Source organism: Somniosus microcephalus, chromosome 10 (genome assembly GCF_052327205.1).
Source record: "Somniosus microcephalus isolate GS21.2 chromosome 10, FLI_Smic_1.0, whole genome shotgun sequence".
Classification (NCBI taxonomy): Eukaryota; Metazoa; Chordata; class Chondrichthyes; order Squaliformes; family Somniosidae; genus Somniosus; species Somniosus microcephalus.
In genome coordinates, this window is record NC_140996.1 from 180,287,031 (window position 1) to 180,298,064 (window position 11,034).

Genomic DNA, 11,034 nt, shown 5'->3' on the forward strand with positions numbered 1-11,034 from the left:
GTCATTGTGGAGGGCCCGCAGTCTATCGATCTGCGCGCTGGCGCAGGTGCCACACGATAGAGCATCCGGGGGTTCATTGAGCTTCCCGGGCCGATACAAGATCTCGTAATTGTAGGTGGAAAGTTCGATTCTCCACCTCAAGATCTTGTCATTTTTGATTTTGCCCCTCTGCTTGTTGTTAAACATAAACGCAACTGAACGCTGGTCAGTGAGCAGGGTAAATCGTTTTCCGGACAGGTAGTGCCTCCAATGACGCACAGCCTCCACAATAGCCTGGGCCTCCTTCTCAACGGCGGAGTGTCTGGTCTCCGGGCCCTGGAGGGTTCGTGAAAAGAAGGCCACGGGTCTCCCCGCCTGATTGAGGGTAGCGGCCAGGGCAAAGTCGGACGCGTCGCTTTCCACCTGGAAGGGGATGGATTCGTCCACTGCGTGCATGGTGGCTTTGGCAATGTCTTCCTTGATACGGTGGAAGGCTAAGCGGGCCTCTGCCGTCACGGGAAAAGAGGTGGACTTGATCAGCGGACGGGCCTTGTCCACATAGTAGGGGACCCACTGGGCGTAATAAGAGAAAAACCCTAGGCACCTCTTCAGGGCCTTGAGGCAGTGGGGCAGTGGGAGTTCCATAAGGGGACGCATCCGGTCGGGGTCGGGACCGATGACTCCGTGTTCCACAACACAGCCAAGGATGGCGAGGCGGGTTGTGCGGAATATGCACTTCTCCTTGTTATACGTCAGGTTGAGGAGTTTGGCGGTGCAGAGGAATTTTTCGAGGTTTGCGTCATGGTCCTGCAAGTCACGGCCGCAGATGGTCACATTGTCCAGATATGGGAAGGTGGCCTGCAACGCATTTTGATCGACCATCCGGTCCATCTCCCTTTGGAAGACGGAGACCCCGTTGGTGACGCCAAAGGGAACCCTAAGGAAGTGATAGAGGCGGCCGTTTGCCTCAAAGGCAGTATACTGGCGGTCCTCAGGGCGGATAGGGAGCTGGTGGTATGCTGATTTCAGGTCAATGGTCGAGAAGACGCGGTACTGCGCGATCTGGTTGACCATATCAGCTATACGGGGGAGTGGGTAAGCGTCCAGCAGGGTGTAGCGATTTATTGTCTGGCTGTAGTCGATGACCAGGCGCTGCTTCTCGCCGGTCTTAACGACCACAACCTGGGCTCGCCAGGGGCTGGTGCTGCCCTCAATAATCCCCTCCTTCAGGAGCCGCTCCACTTCGGTTTAATGAAAACCCTGTCCCCGGCACTGTGTCGCCTGCTCTTTGTGGCGATGGGCTTACAGTCGCGGGTGAGGTTAGCAAACAGTCGGGGGGGGGGGGGGGGGGGTGGGTGACTCTGAGTGTGGAGAGGTTGCACCTGGTGCGCGGCGGGCAATTTGGAAGCTGCTGGCTGCGGACTGTGAGTGGGAGGAGGGGTCCACCGTACGCCATCGTAACACTTTTAAGGTGGCACTGAAAATCTAACCCCAGTAGAACGGCAGCGCAGAGGTGGGGCAGGACCAGAAGTTTAAAATTATCGTACACAGTCCTGTCTACTACGAGTGTCACCACGCAGTAGCCGCCAATGTCCGCCGACTGGGACTCAGAGGCCATAGAAATCCGCTCGTGCGCAGGCAGGACTGGGAGAGAGCAACGCCGCACCGTGTCGGGTGGATGAAGCTCTCCGTGCTCCCAGAGTCAAAAAGGCAGATTGTTTCGTGACCATTTACCTTAATGTCCATTGTGGACCGGGCCAGCTGGTGCGGTATTTCTGGCCTTGGGGCACTGCTGTCTGGCCTTGGGACACTGCTGCGGTAGTTGGGCCGTTGCTGGGATGTGGCTGGGGTGGCACGGCGCTATGAGACGGTCCTACCGTGTCCCAGGCTGTCGTTCCCCACGGCGTCCACAGTGCAGAGGAGTAGGCGTCCATGCCCCGGTAGGCTGCGTCCAATGATAGTGCGAGTTCAGAGGCCTTGTTGAGATCGAGGTCACTCTGCTCCAACAGTCGCTGTCGGGTGTAATTGGACCTGTGGCCCGCTACAAAAGCGTCCCGGATAAGTTCCTCTGTGTACACGGCGGCCTTTACATCCTTACAACCACAGGCCCGGCCAAGCACAGACAGTGCCTGAAGGTATTCCTCGGTCGATTCCCCAGGTTGTTGTTTACGACTCCCCAGGAGGTGCCTAGCGTACACCTCGTTCACTGGGCGCGTGTACTGGTCCTTGAGGAGCTTGATAGCATCCGCGTACGAGGTCGCGTCCTGGATGACCGAGTACACTCGGTGGTTCACTTTGGAGGTCAGGACATCCAGTTTGTCCTCGTCCGATTTGACCGTTTCAGCGGAGGCGATCAGAAATTTTTCAAAACACCTAAGCCAGTGAGTAAACTTGGTGGATGAGTCTGCCTCCCAATGATCTAAGTCCAGGCATGCTGGTGTGAGGATCTTCTCCATTATAAAAATCTTGTTAATAAAATTGATGCGCTATCAATAACTCAAAAGACTGAGATTAAGCGAGTAATTAACAGGCTTTTATTAACAAGAGAATGAAGGTGTGCCTCGAGTGGTCGACCGGTCCAGAATACAGAGGGACTGTGGAGCAGTCACCTTTATACCTGGACTCGTGGGAGGAGTCAGCCGAGACATGTACAGGCATGTACACAGTGGAATACAAACAGTGGTTTACCACAATTACCATGGCAATAAGTTTATTTGTCCTTTTGGTTGCATGACTGTTCCCATCTACCAAACCATTTCTACTCTTCACCCCAGCCTGCAAGCCATCTTTCATAAATTATGTGACTAAGCAAATACTAGTATCTAGCTGCTTGGAACAGCATGTGGTGCTCAGCACCATGAGGTACAATCTATTAATTCTGAGCTATTAATTCTGAGCTTTGATGCAGTCCTGATGGCTGGTGGGTGGGATGCCAGTCCAAAATAGCAACTCTGCTCTACATTGTTCCGATTAGACCCATCACACAGTCAAACGTTGCCTTTGCATTCCTTTCAAGATATCAATGAAAAGCCAATTAAAGATAGGACAATTGGTGCTTTGCTGAACCCTTTCAGGTGATATGGAAATCAGTCAATTCCAAATCGAAGAAATATTTTTTTCCAGTCAGACTGCAGACCAGCTGGATAGAACAGTCAGCGACTACAAAGGCGACCATTTTTATTGCTTCCTATTCCATCCTCACGTGTCATTTGGAAAATCCATAAGAATGATGCAACTAGCAGTAGATGATTGCATTTTGCTGAAGGTTTAGACAAGTTGCTGAAAATTGAATAATTAACAAATGCTGACTGCTTGACTGCAGCAGCACTTTTCTCTCTATTAGGTGTACTGTATTGAATGTACTTGATTCTAAATCTTGATTGAAGGAGGCTGTCAAACCATGTATAGTAAAAATAAACAACTTAATAGCATGGTCTCGCTAGCAGATTATCAGCAACGATGGATAAAGCCTTGTTCACTATTTAGCCTGTTAAGGCTGTTTATCCTTAATATTATAGCTGTCAGCAAGACCTGATGGTTTGCAGATCATACAGTTTCATACAATACAAAATAAATGCAATAGAAATGCACTTTTATGCACTCCCCCTCCCATGTTCAATGTATAAAATAGTCATTATAACTACATTGCATCCAGCATTATTGCCATGATGTAATGTATTGGTACTCTCACTTTAAAAGAAAAGTTAAAACAGAATAAATGTTGGATAAAGGGAAGTTAAGGTTTTCAGAATGATGTCTCCCCTTAAAAAAAAGTGTAGCACCTGCTACTAATTACATTTTTAGAACTCATTTTTAGCCTGAAGTTCATGAAGCCACTCTAAGAGGTATGCAGCCTCTTTTAGTGAGATTGTCAAATTGATGTTAATTGGTGCCAAATATGGGGTACCAGTTTTGTGCTGTGGGCCCACCCCTACTAGTGACAAGATTGAGTCTGTCCAAGCCCATTTTGTGGAGGACCCTTACAGCCAACAGGCAGGGGAGACTCTCATCACAGTCTGGATGGATCTGTTTCCTAGAGTTGAAGGGATAGTCTACTAACTCAATGTGCAATTCAGTCAACAATAATATGCATTTAACCAGCACTTTTAACATAATAAAATGTATCAAAGCATTTCATAAGTGGCAAAAACAGGCACCACGTAGGAGGAGCATGTTAGGGGATGTGACTGAAGGTATGGTAAAGAAGTACGTTTTGAGAAGGCTTTTGAAGGTTGGGGGGGGGGTGGGGTGGAAGAGATAGCAAGGTGGAAGAATTTAGGGGAGAGACTTCCAATGGTTGAAGACTGCTAGCGAAGGTGGAGTGAAGGGAGGGGCAGCGATACAGAACAGGCCAGAGTCAGAAGAAGAGGGTGTGCAATGATACATAGAGTTTGAGATGGTTACAGAGATAGAAACAAGCCAGACAGTGGTAGGGAGGATTGTGAGGAAGAGAGCAAATAGCAGTTTGTATGGACAGAAAATATAGGGGAGTGAAATTTATTGCTGGCAGCAGAGTTTTGGATGAGCTGGAGTTGACGTTGGGTGGAGTTTGGGAGGCCAGTGAGAACTTTAGATTGGAGTTAACAAAGTCAGGAGAGAGAGAGGGAGGAAAAAAAGAGGCAGACAGACAGACAGCCATTATTAGTAGAAATTAAAGCACACAGAATTGAACGTAACCTTGTGTCACGAGTTGGGAGGTAGGAGACAGGAAGTAGGGACAAAGGGAATGTTCTCAGATTAGTAGGGTGTAAACAGTAATACAATAGCAAAATACTGCAGATGCTGGAAATCTGAAATAAAAACAGAAAATGCTGGAAATACTCAGCAGGTCAGGCAGCATCTGTGGAGAGGGAAACAGAGTTAACGTTTCAGGTCGATGACCCTTCGTCAGAACTGGAAAAAGTTGGGAGATGTAACAGGTTTTTAAGCAAGTGTAGGGGCAGGGAAAGGGGGGGGGGAGAGGAAAGAACAAAAGGGAAGGTCTGTGATAGGATGGAAGGCAGGGGAGATTAAGAGACAAAAGGGATGATGGTGCAAGGCAAAAGGAGATGGTAATGGGACAAGTCAAGAAACAAAAGATGAGTCTAGATGAGGTGTAAATGGCGATGGCAGAATCATCAACAGCTGCCGTGTGAGAAAAAAAGGCACCATCATCCCTTTTGGTGACAGCAGTGCCACAGAAGTGGATCATAGAGGAAAGACATTGAGTGTTTTCAAACACCCAGGTGACATATAGGAACAGAAGTAGGCCATTCAGTTCCTTGAGCCTGCTCTGCCATTCAATCAGATCATGGCTCATCTGCACCTCAACTCCATTTACCACTTTGCTCCATATCCTTTGATATGCTTACCCAACAAAAAGAAAATTTATCTCAGTCCTCAAAGCTTCAATTGTCTTAGCATCCACAGCATGTTGGGGGAGAGAGTTTCAGGTTTTTACTACTCTTTATGTGGAAAAAGTGCTTCCTGATTTCACGCCTAAATGACCCACCTCTAATTTTAAGATTATGCCCTCTTGGTTTGGATTCCTCCATTAGACAATACTTATCTAAACCCCAAAATTGTACTGCCACTTTGAAAACGCTCCCAGACACGCTCCCAGACACATTTGTGACAGCTTTCCTTATTTTCTACACTTTTGATTACCAACACTATTTTTGTTTACATTGTAGACTATGAGTTTCACCATGCAATGTTTACATCATGCAAGTAATGCTTTTGCATCCATAAACTATGCTAAACCAGTGGTGATTGGCAAATTATAAACGGTTCTTATGAATAATGTATATACACACTAATTTCTGTCTTTGCTTCTGCCAACAGAAAGAAAAATGCCAGCCTTTGACAAAAAAAATTGTGCATAACCTTGTCACACAACTGCTGAAGATCACCTCCTCCACCTAATGCTTGCCTGTAGTTTTTTTTGGGCAGTGAAAGAACAGAATTTTTCTTTATTCAAATGTACAGCACCCCAGGGAAAGAAACAATTGCCCTTCCTTATACAGATGGACAATTATGGAGCTCCAACTATCTGCAGTGGTTAGTGTTTGATAAATATAAGTGAATATCAGATTTCATAATGTTAAGTTTTGTACTTTGTTATGGATATCTATATGAAAAGTATGCACCTCAGATATCAGGTATAAAAAATGTGCAAAGCCACAACCCTCCCAGAACAGCCTTGTCCTATTGTCAGAATCAATCCAGCCATGTCCTATATGTTAGTGACTGAATAAATCAGTTTTATTGCATGGAATTCCAGAATATGTATCAGTGTTATGGGGAAATCACATTGATTTATAGTGACGACAAACTACATACGTCAAATTCTATTTTAAGTGGGATACCAGGATTTTACAATTACATTTGATCATGAGCTCTATGATACAGCAGGATAGTTGGACAATGAAAAACAGTTGTACGATAGCAAAATACTGCAGATGTTGGAAATCCGAAATAACAACAGAAAATAACAGCCTTGTCCTATCAGAATCTCTTTTACTTCTTTTGTTTCTTTTATTCTTTTGTCCGATCGCAGCCCTGCCTCCGATCTAGTTTCTTTTCTTTCCAGTTTTGAAGAAGGGTCCAACCCGAAACGTCAACTCAAATTTCTCTCCACGGATGTTGCCTGACCTGCTGAGTTTTTCCAGCATTTTCTGTTGTTATTTATAATGAAAAACAGTTGTTTAGTGTACAGTTATATCTGGGACCTCAGGTAATAAATGACAGACCCCAGTCTGTCAAATTAGGTCACCACACCTCCCCCCCCCCGACCCTGAACACAGAGGCCCCACAAGGATGTGTGCTGAGCCCCCTCCTCTACTCCCTCTTCACCCACGACTGTGTGGCTGTTAATGGTTCCAACACCATCATCAAGTTTGCAGATGGCACCACGGTAGTAGGCCAGATCACCAACAACGATGAATCAGCCTACAGGGAGGAGGTCCAGCATCTCGTGAAGTGGTGCGCCGATAACAACCTGGCCCTTAACACCAAGAAAACAAAAGAAATCATTGTGGACTTCAGGAAGTCCAAAGGCGGAAGTCACACCCCCATCCACATCAATGGGGCTGTGGTGGAAAGGGTGGGCAGCTTTAAGTTCCTCGGAGTCCACATCACGGAAGACCTCTCCTGGTCCCTCAACACCTCCTCTCTGGTGAAGAAGGCCTAGCAGCGCCTATATTTCCTAAGGAGGCTGAAGGGATGTAATCTGTCACCCCTGATCCTCTCTAACTTTTACCGCTGCACTATAGAGAGCATCCTGACAAACTGTATCACAGTATGGTATGGCAGCTGTAGCTACTATGACCGGAAAGCCCTGCAGCGGGTAGTCAAAACTGCCCAACGCATTACCGGCACCCGGCTACCGACCATAGAGCACATATACCAGAAACGCTGTCTACGGAGGTCACGGTCCATCATCAAAGACCCTACCCACCCCAGCCACAGTCTGTTCGCCCTCCTGCCACCTGGGAGACGCTACAGATGCATTCGCACCCGTACGACCAGATTTAGGAACAGCTTCTTTCCCAGGGCTGTCATCCTACTGAACTCCACAAATAAACTCTAAAGCCTGCACATCTGCCAATGCACTTTATTATGGTTATATTTATGTTAATATACTACAAGCCAAATGTATGTTGAATGTTTAAATGTCTTAATCCAAATGTACACTCTCGGGAGCCGCAAGCCTACATTTTGTTGTACTGCACTTGTGCACTAACAATGACAATAAAAAGTTGATTTGATTTGATTTGAAATCTACATTAGTCGTAGGATGGTTTATGGTTTTCCAATTCTAATAAGTTGTTGGTTTCACCAGTCATCCAAATCAAATAGCTGACCAGCCACAGGTACGACTACAGCGACACAGTTTTAGCCACTAATTTTAGTAGAAAATGCCTTAATAGACTCATTGCCTAAATACAAGTAAAATTTACTTCACGTGTAAAATTACTTAACAAACATCCACCACCATTCAGTAACCAAGGAGGTATAGCACTCACAATGATCAAAACACTCACACACTGTTTTTCGTCTTACCATTTTACCAACAAAGTACGTACTATCACAGGCTGTGCAAATACAAGTATTGAGATCATGGACCAGATTTTTCTGCAAAAATATCATCTAAACGACAGACACTATTATTAGTGCGCCAACTGTAGCGAGGAAGAGATACCCCGTAAATTGTGAATCGCCACAAATTGCTGGCTGATTTGCGCCGCTGAACAATTAGCTTTGCGAAAGCAGCATCTCGCACTTAACCTCCCCATGATTTTCATCAAGTTGCTGCATTTGAAATTAATTCACATTAAACTCGCCACAGAAAGTTACGTCTAGTATAAATAATAGCATAAGGACCCTAGTAACGATGTAATAATTGTTAACGACTGTCAATCAACCTCTCGCCTAGAAAGTAAATAATTACAAGTGTGGAGTCTCATTCTGTCAGGTTGTGGATTGTTTTAGGAGATTTTTAAAATATCATTTTAATTTTTTTAAACTTACTTTTCCTTTCTGTCCCTTTTTTTCTCTCTTTATCCAATCTTTCTTTCCTTCTCTTTATTTATCTTTCTGTACCCAATTTGACATTGAATTCACCCTCCTTCTCAGTCCTTCCTCTGTTTATTGCTCAATCCTTAAATCTCATTGGTTAAGGGGATACATTGTTTGTCCCATTGTTCAGCAACGTCCCAGATGCCCTGTTGCTCTCCTTGCGCCATTATCAGCTCGCATTTCCAGCAACTTTGTTAAATAATTAAGATTTTAAAAATTTAAAACCTAAATGTGCAATTGTAAATCTAACTAATGGTACATGCTATGAGATGCCTCACTCCAGCAAAATCTGGCCCCATATGTTCAACAACAGTATCTACTAGTACGATAGCAAAATACTGCAGATGCTGGAAATCCGAAATAACAACAGAAAATGCTGGAAAAACTCAGGCCAGGCAACATCCGTGGAGAGAACGTTTCAGGTCAAACCCTTTGTCAAGACTGAAGGCCAGGCTGGGTTCTCTCCCAGCCTGGCCTTCAGCCTTGACAAAGGGTTTGACCCGAAACGTTGACTCTATTTTCTCTCCACGGATGTTGCCTGGCCTGAGTTTTTCCAGCATGTTCTGTTGTTATAACAGTATCTACTACTTGTTTCTTTATTTCATTAATAAGTAATGCAAGTAGCCACATCTGGATTTTCTATTAGCCACATGTAAATCATGACTGCTATGGGGTAACATTGAATTTCACTGATCTAATTTTGTTACTGTAGAACAAAGCAATTCTAAGTACAGGAGGGTGTATATAAATGAACTTATCCACACAAGTACCCATTAAACAAGGTCCCTGGTGCCCAAAGGTGTTCAAATTTCTAGTTATAATAAACTCATGTCAAAATCACTCAAAATTGATTTGGCAATCAGATATTATACAATACACGACCAAAACTCAAACCAAAATTAAATAAATGGTTAAATTGATGCAATAACTTAATGGGATTCGCACTGCTACTTGGCAATGAGAGTATTTAAAAATCAATAGCACAGTTCCTTCAGTTTGGAAAAAGATAAACTAGCAAAATATGAACATACTTGCATGATGATATTAACGTTGCTACAAAATAAAATTCGCATCTGATTACTTGAGCCACCCCATTAATTTAAAACTTTTGATGCTAAAATGTCAAACACATATCCACTGCATGAAAGTATATAAAATCACAAATCAATTAAAAAAAAGTCAAAGTTTACATTTTGCTAACGCAAGAACATTTTCTGAGCTAAACGCTTCTACTTACAAAATATGCAAGGTCAAAAAAAAAACTGGTCACATCGACAGCCAAAATGACCTGAGCAATTCATCAGATTAACGAGAAAGATACTTCAATAATAACAACGTTAAAAAAATGGAAAATCAAAATGAGCACATTATACATCTATGCTAAAGCACAATACTGCGGATGCTGGAAATCTGGGGGGGAAATGATACATCTATGTTTATTATTTCTTTCGGGAGTGACAGGTTTTATATTACACACAGATATACACACACATACATTAATTTAAAACATATATATGTCCCGTCACGTCTGAGAGTAATAATAAACACTCCTCGGCGAGATGTGCAGACGCACGAAGTCAAACATCAAAACAGCCGCTGCGCCCAATCTCTGTTCACATCTCATTACAGCGGCTCCCCGAATAACTGTCACATCAGCCCCGCGCTCCTATAGACTCTGACACACATACACACACCAGCCGGGCTACACAGCGCTTTACACCGGCGGTCCCTTCATCCTGCGCAACCGCTGGCAGTAGCAAAAAAACATTCTACCAAGCGGGAAGATTTCACATTAAAATGACTGATTTTTGGTGGGCAGGGGTTGAAATAGAAAGCGCTTCGCTTTCTCTCTCACACGCTCCCCCCTCTCTCCAAGGTTCTTCTGTTGTCAAGACACAAGAGCGAAATAGCATGCAGCCGCTTTTTAAAAATCATACTTTACCTTCTGCTGGTGTAAAACCGCATCCACTGACGATACAATTTCATATTATTGCAAGGAATCGTGCAAGCAACTGATTATTTCAAGGGGACTGAACAGAATTTATTGCCGAGAACTTCGTCTCGGTGCTTAAGATTTGCACAAAAATTACGAGTCGAACTAACTTGCTTGGTTGAGGTGCTCCCGCTTCTGATTGACAGGAGAGGTGTCCAATTATAACTCGAGACACCTCACCGTTCCAGCCGCTGGATGACGCAAGAAAGCGGGAAGATCTAATCAGAGAACAGGAGGCGAGATATCCCGCCCAGTCTCCCCAAACAAGTTCGAGTGAGCCCGGCGTGAGAAACCTTTCTGTCTTCGTACGTCGCCTGCATGAATGGAAGAAAGGGGGCGGGTTTGTGTGTGGTGGTGGTGGAAAGAGAGAGGAAAAATATTTCCTCAAGAATGTGGCGTTCATTTTCCGCAGATATACACTTAACGTTTTCTGTTTCAACCATTTGCGGTGATTTAAGTGGAGCGTTTTATTTTGGGGTAGCTGTGATCAGGCAGGTGAGATG

The 11,034-nt window shown here is 44.6% G+C and overlaps 1 protein-coding gene across 1 annotated transcript in view; it reads right to left on the reverse strand.

The window, feature by feature from the left end:
- lnx2a (ligand of numb-protein X 2a) overlaps positions 1-10,874 on the reverse strand; it is a 262,548-nt gene extending 251,674 nt beyond the window's left edge. The window contains exon 1 of the mRNA XM_085999279.1: positions 10,481-10,874. The gene's annotated coding sequence lies outside the window, so the exon portion shown is untranslated. The remainder of the gene's footprint in view (positions 1-10,480) is intronic.
- Positions 10,875-11,034: the final 160 nt, after the last annotated feature.